This window comes from Hemiscyllium ocellatum, chromosome 22, assembly GCF_020745735.1.
Source record: "Hemiscyllium ocellatum isolate sHemOce1 chromosome 22, sHemOce1.pat.X.cur, whole genome shotgun sequence".
Lineage (NCBI taxonomy): Eukaryota > Metazoa > Chordata > Chondrichthyes > Orectolobiformes > Hemiscylliidae > Hemiscyllium > Hemiscyllium ocellatum.
The window spans coordinates 13,526,818-13,547,869 of record NC_083422.1 but is presented as its reverse complement, the minus strand read 5'-3'; the positions used below and the strand labels follow the sequence as shown (position 1 = coordinate 13,547,869).

The following is a 21,052-nucleotide window of genomic DNA, read 5'->3' as shown; positions in this document are numbered from 1 at the left end:
ACACATTTCTCCTTATCTCAGTTGTAAATGGTCTACCTTATATACTGAGGTCATGTCCCCTTGTTCTGGACCTCCACACCTCCACCCCATACCCCATGTGCTATCAAGCTAAAGGAAGGGTCATCCCTACGTCCAGGCTGTGCACCCATGTCAGTCATTTACAGGTTTCCATGAGATCCCCTCTCATTTTCCCAAACTCGAATGAATACAGGCCTGGTTGAGACAAGTTCTACCCATACAATCATTTTATAGCTGGCCAAGTTGGGCGTCTCGGATCAGAGTTGTAACCCACACCACCCCACACCTTAAGAAAAAAAGGCTGTAAGTCAGAAATAATACGAATGAAGTTGGGAATTCCAAAATTGTAACCTGCCTGCCATCTTTAAAAGGCTCCCAAGTTATCCCAACATTGCAACATTATATCCTGCACTTTGTTCTGTTACCCTGATGTACTTGTATAGTATGATCTACCTGTTAAGCATGTAAGGCAAAACTTCTCACCGCACCACTGTGTACATGACAGGAATAAATCAAATCAAAACTTAGCACAAATCTCAACCAAACACTTCCATTATCCAGACTAACTGCCTTTCTATATTTGTTCATTGTCATAGTTTGAAGTATTTAGAAATGTTTTGATTTCAGATTTTGATTTGAATGAAAGAAAACATTGCTCAAATGTGCATCTAGTCCAATGCTGTTAAATATGTCTCGAGACCACAAGGAATTTGGGTCATGGAACCTAGGTCAGTAAGAAAATTACTCTCGTAAATCTAGCAGACACTTGGGAAAAGTGGACTGTCCAGGAACCACCTTAACTAATGGGTAGTTAGGATGCTCAACGACATAAACCAATAAATCTGACTCTCAAAAGTTTTGACTAAGGATGTACTGACATCAGTCATAAAAGACATGTCATCCCCAGTTAATCATCATCAAAATAGCAAAGTGGAGGAGTGACATTTCTCTGGCATTTTACAATACTGATAAAATGATCACTTTTGGAGCACATTGCTACTTCAGTGATCATTTTGAATAGAATAAAAAATGGGAAAATGTGCCAAATAATCCAATTGAATCCAGATGCTGTTTAATCATACTGGCTATATTAACACTTTTGCTCTTTGTTTGATGATTGTCTAAGCTTTCTCATGGTCACAGCAGTGAGTCATCCATGTGCATGTGTTTCAAAAGAGACATCAGAGCTAACTATGTGAATGATATGAAATGACAACAGAAATTTGTGTTTGCATTTCAGAGCATTTTAGCTTTCACAAAAGGTCAAAATGAAATGTGAATAAGTGAAACCATGGAGCAATGTATCTTTAGTCAGCAGAGTTGACAGTGTAGGCAGAAATGACCTAGCATTCTACAAAGTTAAAAATCACACAACGCCAGGTTATAGTCCAACAGGTTTAATTGGAAGCACACTAGCCTTCGGAGCGACGCTCCTACATCAGATGATAGTGGAGGTCTCAATCCTAACACAGAATTTATAGCAAAAATTTACAGTGTGATGTAACTAAAATTATACATTGAAAAATTGATTGTCTGTTAAGCTTTTCATCTGTTAGAATACAGTGATAGTTTCACTTCTTTCATGTGTAAATCACAAATCCTTTTTTTTAAAGTTGCATTTTCGAGTTAGCTGTTAACAGAGCATATGTAACAGGAAGCTGACTTATTATGATGTGTCAATATTTGCCAATGTCCAAGTACAACAATGTTTATTTTTCTTTAAAATGATACAACACCAGGTTATAGCCCAACAGGTTTTTTTGGAAGCATAAGCTTTCAGAGCCCTGCTCCTTCATCATGTAGCTAGTGGGGTAGGATCATAGGACACAGAATTTATAGGAAAAGATCAAAGTGTCATACAACTGAAGCGGAATATTAAACAAACCTACATTGCTGTTAAGTCTTTAATCACTGCTTTCCCATTCTAAATGATCAAAGACTTAACAGCAATGTAGGTTTGTTCAATACTTTGCATCACTTTGATGTTTTACTATAAATTCTGTGTCCTGTGATCCTGCCCCACCAGCTACCTGACGAAGGAGCAGTGCTCTGAAAGCTTGTACTTCCAAATAAACCTTTTGGACTGTAACCTGCTATTATGTGATTTTTAATTTTGTCCCCCACACAGTCCAACACCAGCACCTCCATGTCATATTTTTTTTTATTCATTCTTGGGATGTGGGCATCACTAGAAATGACAGCATTTTCAACCCTAAAAGCTCTTAAACGCAACAGCTTTTAGGTCATCGCATAGGACAGTTAAGAGGCAATCACACAGTTATGGACCTGTAGTCTTGTGTATCAGGTAATAGATTTCCTTCTGAAAGTGAACTGGACAGGTTTTTACAAAAGTCAATCTGTTATCTTGGCCCGCCATGACTGATAATAGCTTTACATTCCAAATTTGTTAATTGAATTTAAATTCCATAAGATGCCATGGTGGTATTTGCATAAAAATCTGAGAGCATTAGTGTCAGCATCTGGACCATGAGTGAAATGACCACCATATTTCCTCAGCAGAATGTTTTCAGTTTATGCTTTTCTGCTTGTAAGCCCACATAACGTTCCTTGATATTCCAGGCTCATGCACCATTCACAGCTAAAGGAAGTATGTTACTAAAATATCAAAGGTGAATGGAGAGTAAATTGCGGGTCGGACGAGCTAGTTCACTTCCTGTCTGGGAGAGGGTTGGCTTTTTTTTTGTTCATTCTTCCTATTTCTCCAATTCCTCTCTGGAAAATAACCAGCGTCTGATGGGTCCAGCCACAGGTAAGGCAAGAATAAACAAATGACAGCACTAACAGAAATCACAAGTGTAAACAGGACCTCAGGAAAAAGGGAGTAAAATGAAAAACTTTTATTTTTACAGATATTTGATTGTTATGTTTCAAGGACATAAGGAAAAATAAACCACTGAATAAGGAAGTCATTATTTTTTTATATATATTGCAAATTCTGCAGAGCAACAAGGCAGAAAATATAATATAATTCCTGCTGGGAATGAAAGTTGTTTCTGAAGGTAAGAATATAGTGGGCTTTACTCTTGAACAAACTTTGTAAAATAGTAGGTGAATAGGAAAAATAATTCAAAGTTTGTTTTGCTGGAGAGATCCAGTTTACTGATGAGTGGAGAAGAAGGAAGCAGTCTGATAATGTATTAAACGAAGCTTTGCCATTGACCTTAGCAAAAGGTGGTGGGAGAATGTTGGTGCGTTAGTGAATGAAATGGAAAAATTACTTGTGAAAACTGGTGAACGAATTAGCACTGAAACAGGTGAATGCAATTCGAGGTGGATACGTCATTGGGTTTGATTGGATGTACTGTGGAGGAAAAAAGACAGAAACAAGCTATGACACCCAGTCACAAATTTTCCAATCTGCCTTAAATATGTAATTAGTGCTAAAGAGCAGATGAACAGTCAATTTATCACAATAGAATTAAACAGAAAATGAAGTTAACAACAGAAACTGCAGAACTATTAGTTTACTGTTATAAAATTATTTTAGATTCCATAATTTGAAATGAAGTTATTAAGCCCATGTAGAAGTAGATGATTTAATCAAGGTGATCTGTTAAAGATTTGTAGACTCAAGTCGTGCTTGCCATATTTATGTTGCTTGGGCAGATAAGGAGCAAACAACCTTATTCCCCCTCAGTTTGCAGACAACAACCGTCTACAACAAGACAGAATCAAATCAGTGACTTTAACCATCAATGACATTACTATCACTCCATCCTGCGGGTCGGTGTAGACTTGTTGGGCCGAAGGGCCTGTTTCCAAACTCTAAGTAATCTAATCTAATCTAATCTATCACTGAGTCCTTCAATGTCAACAGTAATTCCTTGGAGATACAATTGACCAGAAGCTGAACCGGACCAGTCATTTCAATACTATGGCTACAAGAACAGGTCAGAGACTCTGAAGAGTCACTTTCTGTCAATGTCTGTCTACAATCTACAATTAAAAAGTTCAGGAGTGCACTACAATGCAGTCCCCTTGCCTGGATGTTTGCAGCTCCAACAACATTGACGAAGCTTGATGCCATCCAGGACAAGGTGGCCTACCTGATTCCATTCACCACATTCACTATCGATCTGTAGAGGCAGCAATGGGTACCATCTGCAGGATACAGTGACTCACTAAGGCTCTTCCATCAACATGTTCTAAACACACATCTGCCACATAAAATGACAAGGGCAGCAAATCCATGGGAACATGACTGTCTTTAAGCTTTTTTCCAGGTGCACACCATTCTGGTTTGAAACGGTGTCACTATTCCTTCACTGTTGTCACCTAAGATTAAGATGCAAGGCTTTATGGATAATGTATTAGCATGGATAGAGCATTGGTTAACTAACAGGAAGAAACGAGTGGGAATAAATGAGTGCTATTCTGGTTGCCAATTAATGACCAGTGGTGTGCCTCAGGAATCAGTGTTGGACTGCAATTATTCACAATTTGCATAGATGATTTGGAGTGGGGGACTGCGTGTAATGTGTCAAAGTTTGCAGATGGCACTAAGATGAGTGGGAGGGCAAAGTGTGCAGAGAACTGTGAAACTTTGCAGAGGGATAGATAGCTTAAGTGAGTGGGCAAAGGTCGGGCAGATGGAGTACAATGTTAATAAACGTGAAGTCATCCATGTGAAGGAATCACAGTAAAAAGGCCTATTACATGAATGGTAAGAAATTGCAGCACACTGCTGTGCAGAGAGACCTGGGTATCCTTGTCCATGCAGGTTGGTCTGCAGGTGCAACAGGTAAATAAGGCGGTAAATGGAATTTTGTCCTTCATTGCTAAAGGGATTGAGTTTAAAAGCAGGGAGGTTATGTTGCAGCTGTATAGGGTGCTGGTGAGGCCACACCTAGAAGACTGCGTGCAGTTATGAAGGGAATAGATAAGATAGAAGTAGAGAGGATGTTTCCACTGAGTGAAACTAGACCAAAAGGGCATAGCCTCAAAATTAGGGGGAACAGATTTAGGACTGAACTGAGAAGGAACTTCTTCACTCAGAGGATTGTGAATCTATGGAATTCCCTACTCAGTGAAGTAGTTGAGGCTTCCTCATTGAATGTTCTTAAAGCTAAGGTAGATTCTTTTTGAACAGTAAAGGAATTAAGCATTGTGGTGAGAGGGTGGGTAAGTGAGCTGAGGCCACAAAAGGATGAGCCATGATCTTTTTGAATGGCAGCGCAGGCTCAAGGGACCAGATTGCCTCCTCTTGCTCCTTGTTCTTATCTTCAACACTCTGGAATTTTCTTCTTTCCAGTTCCTATGGGTGTGCCTGCACCCCGGCACCTCCCACAGGTAACAAAAGCAGCTCACAGTCACATTTTCCAGTTAAGGATGTGACAATAAATGCTAGCCTTGCCAGTGATATCCAAATCCCATAAATGATTTTAAAAAATCATGAATTTTTCTTGAACAATCTTCAAGTTTGATAATGTCATAATCGTGGAAGGTTTGAGGCAGGTTGTAAAATGCTTGCGGAAAATACCGGAACTGCACTCATCCAGGCAATGGAATGGATGCACATAGGGCAAATGCAATTTAATGTGGTTAAATATGGGGTAAAGTATTCCCAGTAGAAAAGCAAGGAATGGGAGTATACATTCATGAGTGAGACACTGAAATGAGAAACTGAAGAGTCCTTGACAGTATGGCTGGAAATAGATAAAGATTTTTGTTTAAAAAAATCTAAAATGAGTTCTGCATTTACACTAGGGGAAAACTAAAGAAACAATGATGAATTTATAAAACACAGGACTCCAAATCTTGCCCAAACTGTGTAGCGTGAACATGCAGCCGTAGAATAATCAAAGTTATAGAGAGAAAGATTCATCAAGGATTATTATATTTTTGATACTTTTAATAGCTTTGTTTTCCTGCTCAGTACAGTTTTGCAATATGTATCATTATTTTGTTATTAGATCTACACTTTAAAATTAATTTAATAATCTGAGTGTGTTTATAAATTATGTACTTAACCTTCGATAGTGTAAGCCATGATTATCTTTGTCACATTATTAAACCAATCTATACACCCACTGCACTAAAACAGAAGAATGAGTGGACCAAACTGAAGTTCACATTGTTAATGCCAAGTGGAATGAAAGGCATAATTGAAGCCTAATGATTGAAGTGGGACTGGAGGTGAGAGCAGGGGAAATGAGGAGACCTGGCCATTTAGAGGTATAGGTAACAAATCTTATATTTGACTCATTATTTGCATGGGGTGTGTAGTGAGTCAGGTAGATGTTTGTTAAGGAAGGCATATTTCAGTAAATGTTTCCATCAGAATGTGTTTGGGTTTTAAGTGGATTTTAAAACATAATCTTTAATGGGAACTGAGCATCACTGGCAAAACTTCACTTGTTGACATTTGTAATTGTCATTTACCTATGTGCTTTGTTAAGGCCTTTTCAGAGGGCAAGTGAGTGTCAGCCATTTTGTTGGAGTGATCAGTCACATGTCAGTCAGACCAGGTAAGGATGGTAAACATCTTTCCCTGAAAGATATTTGTGAACAAGTTTGGATTTTAATGCCAATTGACACGGTCACCATTACTGAGACGAGCTTCCAAATGTATTAAGAGTCATAGATGTACAGCATGGAAACAGACCCTTTAGTCTAACCTGTCCATGCCAAGCAGATATCCCACCCAATCTAGTCCCACCTGCCAGCACCTAGTCCATATCCCTCCAAACCCTTCCTATTCATATACACATCCAAATGCCTATTAAATGTTGCAATTGTACCAGCCCCCACCACTTCCTCTGGCAGCTCATTCCATACCCATACTACCTTCGGTGTGAAAACATTGCCCCTTAGGTTTCTTTTATATCTTTCCTCTCTCACCCTAAATCTATGCCCTCTAGTTCTGGACTCCCCGACCACAGGGAAAAGACTTTGCCTATTTATCGTATCCATGCCCCTCAATTTTGTAAACCTGTATAAGGTTACCCCTCAGCCTCTGACGATCCAGAGAAAACTGCTCCAGCCTGTTCAGCCTCTCCCTATAGCTCAAATCCTCCAACCCTGGCAAGATCTTTATGAATCTTTTCTGAACCCTTTCAAGTTTCACAGCATCTTTCCGATGAACTTAAATTCCACAAGCTGCTGTGGAAGGATTTGAACACTTGTCCCCAGAACACTAGCCTAACCTTTGGAATATAGGATCATGAGTAGACTATTTCACCTGTCAAGCCTACTCTGCTATTCATTAGGATCATGGCTGATCGAACAATTCAATGCTTTTCACTCACTTCATTCACATAACCCTCATATGCCACTAAATAATCAAAATTCTATCAACATCTATCTCAAACATAAAAACCAAAAGAATTGTGGAAGCTGGAAATCAGAAATTGCTGGAAAAGCTCAGCAGGTCTGGCAGCATCTGTGGACAGAAATCGGGAGTTGACATTTCGGGTCCCATGAGGTGCTGAGGAAGGTTCACTGGACCTGACACATGAACTCTGATTTCTCTCCGTTGATACTGCCAGCCCTACTGAGTTTTTTTCAGCAATTTCTATTTTTGTTTCTACCTCAAACATACTCTGAGCCCCCACAAATCTCTGTGGTAGAGAATTCCACAGGTTCATGATATCCTGTGAGTGAAATAATTTCTCCTCATCTCTGACTGAAATGGCATTCCCCTTAATTTATATTCTGCTCCTTTTTTTCAAGACTCCTCAACCACATGAAACATCTACCCTCTCTATCTCTTGAAGTATTTTGTAGGTTAAAATGAGATCACCATTCAATCATCAAAACTCAAGAGAATACAGGCCCAGGTTGCCCAATCTCTCTCCATTGGACACTCCCACCAATCTAGGAACAAGTCTAGTGACCCTTCTTGCATTCCCTCTATGACAATAATATCCTTCCTGAGGTAAGGAGATCAAAACTGCTCTAAGCACTCCAGGTGCAGTTGAACCAAGTGCTTAAAAATTGAAACAAGATTTCCTTACTTCTGTACTCAAAGTCAGGATTCTTTCCCAACAGGGAATTAGTGAACCAGATTCCTTTTTAGCTATAATCAACAATGGTTGCTTGGGAATCATCAGACTAACTTTTAATTCCAGGTTTTTTTTTAGTTGAGTTTGATTTTCAACATCTACCACGGTTGGATTCAACCCTATATTCCCAGAACATTGTACTGGGGCTTTGGATTGCAAGTCCAATATGGCGTCTATCCCCTGTGGTTTGCTAGTCCAGTAAAATTACCACTGTACCACTGTTTGACCATGAAAATGAAGGAGACAGATTTTGTACAAGGGAATTAATGAATGGTAGTGGAAAATACCTGCAGCAAAAAAAACTTAAGGAAAGTATTTAATGTTGATTGATTTGTCAAACCAAAAGCAGCAGTCTTGAAAGATTTGTTGTATGCAAAAATAAAAGAACTTCATTTTTAAAAAATTGACTGGCTTGTATATTGTACCCCTTTTTAAAGATGAAAGTTGTCAGTTGTTCTGAGTGCAGAAACCTGTATAATAATTGTTTACCCAAATGCAATTTGATATCAGAATTTGAAGTATCTTCAAATGGGTTGTTGCATTTGAAGAAATTAACTATTGTCTGTCAAATACACTCAGTAAATACATCCCTCCAGAAAATAAGTGAATGTTGTGCTGTTCTTAAATAAGAGGAGAAAGTGAGGTCTGCAAATGCTGGAGATCAGAGCTGAAAATGTGTTGCTGGAAAAGTGCAGCAGGTCAGGCAGTATCCAAGGAGCAGGAGAATCGATGTTTCGGGCATGAGCCCTTCTTCAGGAATGAGCCCTTCCTGAAAAAGGGCTCATGCCTGAAACGTCGATTCTCCTGCTCCTTGGATGCTGCCTGACCTGCTGGGCTTTTCCAGCAACACATTTGATCTCTGTCGTTAACTAAATCTAGATGAGTGTTGTAGCTGTTTTATCATTGTTTCAAACAAAAGGGATAGATTAAGTGATCCCTCAATTGTGTTAACATGTGTCAGTAAAATCCAGGTGAGTTTTTGATTTATGTTGGGGCTATGCTTGTGATTAGAAGTTAAACCAAGATCTTGTCTTCTCTTTGAGGAGCTGTTAAAGATCCCACAGCAATGCTTGAAAAAGGGCAGACACTTTCCTGGTGTGGTGGACTACAGCTGCTCCTTGACCAATACCTTCAAAAAATAAATCGATTGGCTATTTATTTCATTTCATCAAATCTTGTGTGCAACGCATTAGGTTGACAGCTGTGCTGGCAAACTGAGCAACATTTCCAGTAATAATGTGTCAAACAGATTGCAATCCACTGACAACATTTGGCAAAATACTATTTAAGAATAAATCTGTCTGCTGAACGTAGAATTGCAATAGACTGGTGTGAGTTTGATAAGATAAATGGTGATTTATTCATTATTGCACTACAATTACTCAGCAGTTTTGAGTTCAAACTCCTGTATCACTGTGGTATGCTGAAAATTTAAATCTGGTAAATATATGCTGATGCTAAAACAGAAAAATTGATTGTGAAGGAGACCTACTTTTTGAAACGGATTAATGTTCATCCATTCTGGGCATTATTGTTAAGTAGGAACTGAACTGGACCAGCATATGAATACTATGGTGAAAAGAGCAGGTAAATAGGGAGAGAAGAATACTGCAGCAAGTAACTCATCTTCTGATTCCCAAAATCTGACCATCATCAGCAAGGCATAAGTGAGGAGTGTGATGAAATACTCCCTGTTTGATTGGATGGGTGTGGTTCCAGTAACATTCAAAAAACTTGACGCTATTCAGGACAAACCAACCCACTTGAAGAGCACCCCATCCAATTACCTAAACCTTGACTCCCCCCACCACTGGTATGCAGTGGTAGAGATGTGTACCATTTACAAGAAGTACCGTAGTAACTCACCAAGACTCATTAAATAGCATCTTCAAAATTCGGAACCTCTATCACCCAGATAAATAAGGGCAGTAAACGCACAGGAACATCGCCACCTACAGGCTCCCCTTCAAGCCGTGCACCTTTCTGATTCAATCAAATAAAGACTATAGAAGGAAAGGAAAAGTCCTTTATTTCACTGAAGCCAAGATGTGAGAATCTCTTACACCTGTGTTAATGGTACAAATTCAGAAGACACGATGAATTCTTCACTTGCTCTGAAACAAGGTGTGATTCTTGTTTAGAGATTATTTTTCAGTGGCTTCACTCCGGTACTGAAAAAGCTAGAATGCAAAATATGGGCCATTTGTGTCCATTCTTTTGGTGCTCTGAATCCTCGTAGATCTCTGAAATGATGTCCGCAGCATGCATTTGTATTTCTGGAGCAAATCCCATTGGGTGCTAATTAGTGAGGGCAATAGCAAGATGCTGTAAAACACTAACAGAAATATACAGAGCAGACAATGTCAATCCGCATATCATGCTGATTTGACACCACAATGTTATTTTAAAGTTCAAGAGACCAGCCAGCATCCTGTCATAAACCCACTGAGCTAACCAACAGAATGAAACCTCCTTCATCATCACTATTGCAGAGGATCACCAAATCCGTGCAGGTTAGCTATTGGCTGTTCCAACTGCTTGATGCTTTCCCTGCTAAACTGAAGACTGTTGCAGAAACAGTTGCAGCCATAACCTTTAGAATAGAATATAACTTGAAAATATAAAACGCAACATACATATCTCCAAGAGGGGAAGGTGTATTGGAGGGCTCAAGTGAAGGAAATGTACGTCCGAGGTTTTCAGGACCCCTGACCTGACCCTTGGAGAGGTATAATGTATGCAGTGCCTGCTGTTCAGTCAGGATGTTCTCACTGAGATCTACCAGCAGCAACGCTAACCTCAGAGCAGAGCAAGGAATTCATCACCAGTGTATATGAAGGTGACTACAGTGAGCAGCTTTTATCCATCTGCCTCCTTCCATGTTGGAGTTTGATTATTTCCAGCATCTCTTAGTTTGTTGTGTGAGGGAGGTGAAAGGGAAGTAACAATCCACTCTTTTTCCAGACAGAAGCAGGCACAATCAAACATGAAATTTTCCTCAGTCCGTGGATTCCCTTATTGGTGCAGGTGCCAGAAGTTCCATATACACCAATTCTGCCCCATACCTGATCCAATAGCTTTACCAGCCCATTAGTGAACAAACTTGCACTACCGGCCAAAGTGTGCTTCTGGATATTGAGGGCTATCTGCTTACAACATGGCTGCTGACTCTGGTATGTGGTCCGTACTGACATGGGCAGCATGCATTGAATGAGAGCCATGCTACCTCCTACGATGTGATCATGTAGACCATTGGTGTACTGTCTGGACTGCAGTGCGGAGTTCTCTGGCTGGCGGGACCAGGACTTTTGATGGTCTGCTTCATCCTTTATGATCTCACCACTATGAGGACATAGCCCTTATCACCAGCTATACAATGAGCAGGTAGGGAACAGGAACATAACTGCAGGAGGAAGGAAGGAGGTAACCAAGGCATCCTCTTTCTGCTTTCTGTCTATGATAAATATATCCAAATGTACTACCAGGAACCAAAACTGTAATTTCCCATTCACCTCTTTCTATCTTCTCTCTGTTGGGGGCCATCATCATTTTGGCTTGGCCCAAGTGCAAAAATGAAAGTCACAGCAAGAGGACACCAATGGACTTTACAAATAAAGATACTATATATTGTATACAACGGTCAATCAGCCTGGCACATTCCCTTCATGCCTGTCATTATCTGCATTCACCTGGCTTCCTGATCTAATGTGGTGCTGCCTCAGTAACTCGAACTTGCCTGGTGGCTGGCTGCTGATTTTCAATGTGGCAACATGTACTTGGTCTTGGAGGACAATGTTGAACAGCACTGGTCCTACGTAGCTGTAGCAGTCCAGCCAGGGCGACTGGTGACAGTAAGTGATAGGGGTATGACTTCAACCTTCCTAAAAGAGACAGGCAGATGCATCATTACCGCTTCACTGGAGCAGCACCTTGATAATCCTGAGGGATGTGATGGCCTAGTGGTATTATCACTGAACAGTTAATCCAGAGACCTAGGTAATGTTCTGGCGACCCGAGTTCAAATCCCACCACAGCAGATGATAGAATTTGAATCCAATAAAAGTCTGGTGTTAAGAGTTTTGTGATGACCATCAATCCATTCAGTTCTGAGAAAAAACCATCTAATATGCTGATGTCCTTTTAAGGAAGGAACGATGTCTTCCTTACCTGGTCTGGCCTACATGTGACTCCAGATCCACAGCAATGTGGTTGTCTCTGGGAAATTAGGGATGGGCAATAAATGCTGGTCTAGCCAGCAATGGCCTTTATCCCATGAATGAATTAGAAGAAAAATCCCAGTATCCTGTTTTACAGTATATTGTTAAACTGTAACACAGGGATTGTAGCTCGGATGATAGCACTTTGAACCTGATGGCATCAAGTTAAATTAGCTGGCATGACTTCAGTCTGAACTGCCATCACAGCACCCGTGGTGTTTGCATGGATGTTGAGACATTGATCATTGATGCCGCATCATGATTAGGCCTTGAAGTGTGCTAATGGAGATGACCTGTCTCTTCACTGAGGAATATGGGTTCCAAGGCAGGCCTGTGGCAAACTAGTCTCATTAGATGTTCATATTCCTCAACCACTTTCTGTAATCCAACCCATTGAAACCTCCCCTACCCTGCTACCACTTTGGGGAGCCCAGCAACGAAATTTCTACAGGGGTATCGCATGTGCTGTCAATCTCAGCTTGTACCTGTGCTATCCTTACTGCAGACTATGCACATCCACAACCTCAATGTACACTGATTGTCTCTGTCTCTGTCTCTGTCTCTGTAGGCTATCCATTAAATTATAGACTTGGTCAGTATACAAGTTAATGGCTGCGAGTGTTCAAGCAGTGGGGGAAGCTAGTTGTAGGTGGCACTGCACCAAGGTGTGTGCACAGTGAGATTTGAGTAGTTTGTGTAGTTGTGACCAGTTGGAGATGCTAAATATCATCAACATGACAAGTTTCTGGTTCTTGTAAGGTTGAACAGCTTGTGATATTAGTAATACAGTGAGAAGCCTGTAGAGGACTACTAGAAGGGCATAATGATGTGTGTCTTTCTCTGCAGGAGAAATACCTGAAACCTAAAGAAAGCAGGCTTTCATTGTACCAGTTGTTGTACACTGTTGCCTTTTACCAGTCACTAACAAGCTGTCATCGTCAGTGCACCAACTGTCCTGTGTTTAATGCAAAGAATTGGAAAGAACCTGGAGAAAGGAGATTGAGGAACAGAAAGTCAAAGGGATCACCTCAGCAAACCCTGGAGACTGGTGCTATTGAACTGAGTATCCCACACCCTTCCTTTCCACGTATAAAACCAATTCTTTTTCATTTGTGTTCATCTGAATTTGAGAGACAAGGGGTTCTAAAGAGATTTAGATTTTTAACTAATAGAGCCACATGTTGATAGTTCATAGCTGTTTATTTGTGATTCGGATTCATTTATTTGCAATAAATAGCCATTTTTTGTTAAGTTCAGCACCCTGGTTAGTATTTTCTGTTGACTAGATTCCAACAGACAGGTAAATCAGGGACTTTACATACTCTGATTAGATCATAATTTTAAGCGGTGAGCCCAGGCAGGACTGGAGTTCGACAATCAGTGCATTTTCCCAAGTGGGTGGTAGCAAGTGTCGCTCTTTGGAGCTTAAAGCGCACAATTTGTCAACAAAAAGAAAATAGTGTTTATTGAGTAGTGCTTTCTCTAAAAAGAAATCTACTGTGAAACTTGGAAATCTGAAGTAAACACAAAATGTTGGATATAGAAAGCGGTTCTGACAGCATTGAGGCAGACAGAAACAGTGCTAATGAGTTGAATTAGTGTTAACTTTGTTTCTCTCTTCCCAGATGCTGCCAAACTTGCTAAGTGTCTCTAGCACTTTGCGTTTCTTTTTCTATTTATTTGTTAATGTTATTTGTTAAAATGTGAAATCTTAAGCCATTTTCCTTCAGCTCTCAGCTGCAAGTTCGAGTCGCTTTTTGGAGATTGTATCGAATTTTATTTGCCTTAAGAATTTTGAGCACTTCATCAAGATGGATGGAATTAAGTTCGTCTTAGAATCCATGAATGATATGTAACGATATTTTGTTTTTATCTCTTTCTTCAGTAAGCCTTCTCAATGTGGGCATGTGACCAATTGTTCACCTTCTCAATGTGGGCATGTGACCAATTGTTCACCTTTCCTTCCTGAAGCTACTTTGGTTCTGTCTGATGAGATCATTTGTTACGAGATGACATCTATTCAGCACAAGTTTATTGTCAGTCTTTGCAGCTGCTGATGTGGGTGATTAGATCTCTGAAGTGAATAGCAAGGCTTAACTTTTCTATGCCTCAACATTTGCAGAATTCTACTGAAATTTTATCAAGATTAATGCACAAAGATAATCAAAAGAAATCAGACCCCTTCAAATGCAAATTCTGTAAAAGAACGTGTGGACATGTTATAGGAGATATAACATTCAGATGATTCATCTACAGGAAGAGAGCCTCTCATGATGACAATAAAGAGGAAGAGAAACCAGGATCTTCATGATTAATGATTTTTCCTGTAGCTTTAGCTACAATGTATAATCTGGGAACTGTAGTGAGGAGGAGGATCCCATCTCAGCATGCATATGAGAAAGTAACATCAGTCTCCTATGTTAATTAAACCTGAAATGTACAACAGTATATTGCAGAAGGCTACTTGCCACTGTGCCTCTACCAGCTCTTCTGAAACAGCTACTGAAGTAATTACACACTCTTCTCTGCTCTTTTTTCACAACCCTGTGATCTTTTCTCCTTTAAATATTTATTCAGTTGTAGAATTGTTCTGTAACTCATCAGCCAATGGAAAAGCTCAAGAGGTACAGTCTACATACCGATATACTTTAAGTTCCATGAACACAGTGTATCCCTCATCTGTAACTTCCTTACTTTTGGGACGTGTAGGAGTTAAACAAAGAGATATTTTATGATACATTTCTTGATGATGCAAATTGAAGCAAGAATTTACATCATGGAATTCAACTTCTGATTTACAAGTGAAAGACTTACAAAGAAAGGTGGAGAACTGTAAACAAATAAATCCCTCCGCTGGTAAGGAAACCCCAGATGTATTACATTTGAGCACGGATAAAGTGGAATAGTTTCAGGAATGAAGTAGTTTTAAACTCCTTGTACATCATCAGATCAGACCATGGAATAACAAGCTGTAGACATCAGTGTTAGCTTAAGGGCTCCAAGCACAAATGGAAGATTGCCAGGGAGACTGGAGTAAATTGAATAAAGATAGTAATGTGACAAGCCTGTTTATTATCAAGATACATTTGTTGACATTTCCAGTGAAAAAGAAAAGATAGAACATGACCAGAATAATTCTGGCAAAAGCAGTTGCCGCAACTGCTCTGCAAATAATGCTCATGAAGGCAGATTGTTGTTGAAGGAATTGGTTCTCAAAAAGCATCCCTTGTGTATATTAAAAAAAGGACCCTTGAAACAATTGTGGCAGAGCTAATACAAGGATAGAAGCATCAAGATGAGAATTGAAAACTGCACAGGACCAAGCTGGTGATGACAGTGATAGTAGCCAATTCCACAACGATAAGGATAAAGCTAAAATGTGAATCTGGTATCAGTAAAAATGATCACAAAACTGTGAGATTGTTGTGCAAATCCAGTAGATTTGTTACAAGAACTTGCATTTATGTAAGAATTTTAATATTGTGAAACATGTTAAGGTAGTTCATAGGAGTATTAACAGACAACGTGAACAGTGAGCTACCTAAGGAGATCCTGAGCAGATGACAAAAGGCTTGTCTAAAAGGATAGATTTTAAGCAGCATTTTTAAGAGGAGAGAAACCATGAAAAGGTTGAGGTGTGAGAATGTGGTGTTAGAATTTTAGAATGTAGGGCCTAGTCAGTGGAAAACACAGCCATCATTGGTAACTTGATCAAATCAGGGCATCTGGGTAGAGCAAGAGACCAAAAAAATTGGAATAAGGCGAGAAAGGGGCGTTACACATGGCAAGTATTGCGTATGCTGGAGACTTTTAGGTCAGGAAGTGCAATTGATATTGTTATGATCTCTGACAAGACTGCCAATTTTATGTTGCAGTTTGGCTGGGGACCAATGACTTGTTTCTTTTAAAACAGACAATGTTTGAGATTCCAGATACTTGCAACGGAAATAAAAATTTCACCGTGTTGAACAAATAGAAATAAATTTAAGATGCTAAAGTTTAAAAACTTCTACAATGTGCTATGTATGTATACTCAAATCCAAAATTAACATTAACTAAATATGGGTAATAAACTGCATTTAAATATTACCCCCCCCTCCAACCCCGAATCAGAAAGTAAATGGAAGCAATACAGATCCCATGAATATCTCATTAATCACACCAGACATTAGTGACACTATGGGTCAGCCTTATCTTTGGAACTTCCACACATGCTGTTATGTCACAGACTGCTTCAACATCTGCTTATATTCTGGCAGTTCACTCTCTTTTCCTAAGACTGCATTCCCCTCAGTTATGGAGACTGCACTCCAGCACTTACTCACAGGCACAATTCTGCACATTATTAACTTTACTATACAGGTACTGCCCATGGATTTATCCAAGGTCCAATATTTCTCAGCTGCACCAAGCAAATATTGCTAGTGGGACTTCCTTCAGCTCCGCTCTCAACCAAACTGAATTACTGATCACTCACAGACTTCTTCTGAGCTCCTATTGCTCCAGAGATCTCCTACAGTATTTCCACAGTTTTAAGCTCAACTTTCAGCTGCACGTACTAATTCCCAGAACTTCTAAGCTTTAACTGCTTGAAGCCTTTTGCTACTTGACTTACCTTGCTTGGCCACATTGGGTCCTGTGCTGTGTGTTTGGGGCTAGTTCCTGTCCCATGGTCTACCTTTGCACGCTCCAGAACCACTCAGGCATACTCCTGATGACCCAATTAGCGAGGTATTCTAAATGCATGTCACTATGAAATCAGGAAGGGTGATAAACTCAGCCCTTTTAACCTCCTCAGGTTAGTCACAGTTAAGTAGATCAAAATCAAACAGCTGGTTACAAGGTTTTGTTGAGTGAAAGAAAGAAGAATTTTATCACCTGCTAACACAGAGGGGGAAAGAGTAATAAAATAAGACTTCTAACATGAAGAAAAAAATGACTATGATGGCAGCATAGGTGTTGTTGATGATGAGCTGGCTCAGGGCTGGTGGAAGCTCTTTTAGGCAGAAGTAAGTACTGCAGATGCTGGAGATTAGAGTCAAGATTAGAGTGGTGCTGGAAAAGTACAGCATGTCAGGCAGCATCCGAGGAGCAGGAGAATCGACATTTTGGGCAAAAGCCCTTCATCAGGAAAATTCTGATGAAGGACTCTCTTTCAACTCTATCTTTCTTTTTTTTCTTATTCTTAAAACTGTTCAAAATGGCACTGGATTCTGGTGACAGTTGAAGTGCTATTCACTGTATTTTACTATTTTCCTCACTGTAACATATACCTGGCTAAATCATTCATTCAATCATTAACATACACACAAACATAGGTAGTAAGTATAGAAAAGAGAGAGGGTACAATCAGAGGAAAATAAGGCAACCAACTTAGAGTTTGCAAGGTATTGGATCTTAAACCTAAACACAGTTGATTAGTTGCCAACTCATATCCACAGCAGTGGCAGTATTTGCAGGTAACTTTTGAGTTTTTGATGAAATGTTATTTTCCCAAATTGCTTTTTCACTGGGCACAGTCTTTCGAGATGGCAAGAAACAGGAAAAGGAATGAAACAGAGCAAGACTTCCAGATTCTGCTATCATGAATCCATGTTGTTTCTTCTGCTTTGCTGTTCAATGCAGGAGCTGAAGTATGGCAAAATAAAACAAAACTGTGGTTGCTGAAGATATGAAACACAAGCAGAAATTGCTGGAGAAACTCGGCAGGTTTGGCAGCATCTATGGTGGAAAAGCAGAGTTAACATTTTGTGTCCAATGACTCATCTTCAGAACTGAGTGTATGACACTTGATGTATTCTTGAGTCCATCTCCATTCTCTTTCCAAGCTGAACTAATTACAGGTAAGGACAGAGTGAGAATGAGCTTATGCTCGAAACATCAGTCACCAGCACCTCGGATGCTGCCTGACCTGCTGTGCTTTTCCAGCACCACACTTTTTGACACTAGTAACGGAGAAGCATTCCTATTCTACCATGTGCAATTTGTCACAAATGTGAATTAAACGGGAAATGCAAAATTCTTGATGCTGACTCAGTCACCTGGCTTTACTGTCTTAAGCTTAAATGATGATTTCACTGAAGTCTATTTAGTTTATTCCACACTGGTGTCCTGGACTTGTCTCAATTTGTGATCAGGTGACCATGGCAGCCATTTTAGTTCAGTATGTATCCTCCTTAAAAATCGTCATAGTCCGTGAAAGTCCTGGCAGTAAAAACAGATGAAGGAAGTCAAAGATTGATAATCCATGTTTACCACTATTGTACATGATTAAAAAGAAAAATGCTACAGAATATCCACAGCCTGTCATACTGGCATTCTATGCATGCATTAGAACATGAAGTCTATTGAGAAAAGGATTTCTCTCCTGAACTTAAAATCAGGTAAACTTAAGTCTTACAATAATGTAGACATTCAGCCATAATCTTGTTGAATGGTGGAGCAGGGTTGAGGGGCCTATTTAGAGGAATCTTAAGTTCAAGGTTATAGGGTTGGAAGAGTTTATAAAACGAGAGAGGAAACATTGGAGGAATTTGAAAGCAAGAATGAGAATTTTTAAATTGTGGCAAATATTGTTTAGGAAAGGGAACCTCACACATTTTGGTTTGGTCTACACGTGGTCCCACTCTAACCTGGTTGACTTTTAACTGCTCTCTAAGGTAACCAAAAAAACAGACCCTCTGTCATCTCAACAACTTTGATTCTCAGAATCTCTGCAGTGTGGAAGCAGACCATTTGGTCCACTGAGTCCACACTGTTCCACCAACCCCCCATCCCCAATCCCCAATCCTATCACTGTAACTCTGCATTTCCCATGACCAATCCACATAACCTGCACACCTTTGATCTGTGTGAGGAAACCAGAGGAGGTTCAAGAGAAAGAAAAGCCTGTTACCACCTTCTCAGGGCAACTGAGACAAACTAGTCTTGTTCCTCACGTCCTGAGGATGAAAATGCGTGGAAACTAACCAATTATATAAGGTGGATACAAACAGATAAGGTCTTTTCCCTGGGGTGCGGAGTCCAGAAATAGAGAGCAGAGAGAGGGGAAAATTTTAAAAGGGACCTGAGGGGCAACTTTTTCACACAGAGGGTGGTGCGTGTATGAAATGAGCTGCCAGAAGAAGTGATGGAGGCTGGTACAATTGCAACATTTAAAAGGCATCTGGATGGGGATATGAATAAGAAGGGTTGAGAGGGATATGGGTCAAGTGCTGGCAAATGGGACTGGATTAGTTTAGGATATCTGGTCGGCATGGATGAGTTGGACCAAAGGGCCTGTTTCCCTGCTGTACATCTGTCTGACACTAATATAGTAACATGGAGCCAGTAGTGAAAAGTTCACTTTGTAAAGCTATTGGGTGAGAAGGCAGTAATGGTAGATAAAATGGATCAGTTGAACAGGGATTAGAAAAGTATCTTGACATCAGCACAAAGCTATTTGTGTAATTAAGTGAGAATGGCCATAACAATAAGTTGTTGATATATAGCATGGTGTAGCAGTGACACCAGCAGACATGAGTAAGAGACTGTGAAGATAGGTTGTAATAGTCTGTCCCAGGTACACTTACTAAAAGCAATAAGGGGAACAATTACAGGTTGCAAACTTCCAGCAGAGATTACGATAATTATCTTTCCACTGTGCAGAATGGAACAAATGATGGAATAAACAAATTCTGGTTTAAGACCCTGGGTTAGAATGTTCCCGCTACCTGAACTTTCCTTTCCAAGTCTCTCACTTAATTTCAAACAGTATGATGTTCCTGCACTGTTGCTGAGTCCAAATCCTGGCGTCCCCTTTCTAATAGAACTGGGGATGGCCCCAAACTACAAAGACTGCAATGGGGCGGCACGGTGGCACAGTGGTTAGCACTGCTGCCTCACAGCGCCTGTAGACCCGGGTTCAATTCCCGACTCAGGCGACTGACTGTGTGGAGTTTGCACGTTCTCCCCATGTCTGCGTGGGTTTCCTCCGGGTGCTCCGGTTTCCTCCCACAGTCACAAAGATGTGCGGGTCAGGTGAATTGGCCAAGCTAAATTGCCCCTAGTGTTAGGTAAGGGGTAAATGTAGGGGTATGGGTGGGTTGCGCTTCGGCGGGTCGGTGTGGACTTGTTGGGCCGAAGGGCCTGTTTCCACACTGTAAGTCTAATCTAAAAAAAAGCTCAAGGAGACTGCTTACCACCACATTCTTCAAGGCAATTAGGCAATAAATGCAGGCCCAGCCGGTGGTGCCTTGTCCCGTGGATGAATAAATAAAATTGGAGCATTTATTTCCAGTTGTAATTAGAAGACATGCAGAAGCATTTTTTTAAAAAGAATAGTTTGCTTCAATTTTGAAGATATTGCCTGAAAAGACAATGAAAGCAGATTCATGAATTACATTTGAAGAAGAATTGGAGAAATATGTGAAGAAAATATCTTTACAGAGTTATGGGAAAGGAGCAGGGTAGTAACATTAGATAACAGTACCAAAGAGTTGTATTGAAACAGTTGGCTGAATAACATCCTCAAGTGCTGTATTGTGCCATTCTGTGATTCTTTGAGAATGTTCTAATGAACTATTCAAGGTATTCAGCTTTATGCAGCCTCATTCAAAATTCTCACTGATCATCTGGCGATTTACTTTGGAGCCCATCAAAAAACCATTCTGCAGGAGAGATACGTAATGAAAGAAAAAAGAATGCTTGGCATTATTATGATAATGATCTCCCACTGACTTCCAGAAATGTGCAAGTATGAAATTTGTAGATGTTTCACTGAAGTGTGTTCACAGTATTGACTGCATATTTAAT

General features: G+C 40.1%; 1 protein-coding gene across 4 annotated transcripts in view; it reads left to right on the top strand.

The window, feature by feature from the left end:
- prkg1b (protein kinase cGMP-dependent 1b) overlaps nucleotides 1-21,052 on the top strand; it is an 827,021-nt gene that overhangs the window by 500,083 nt on the left and 305,886 nt on the right. The window lies entirely within an intron of this gene.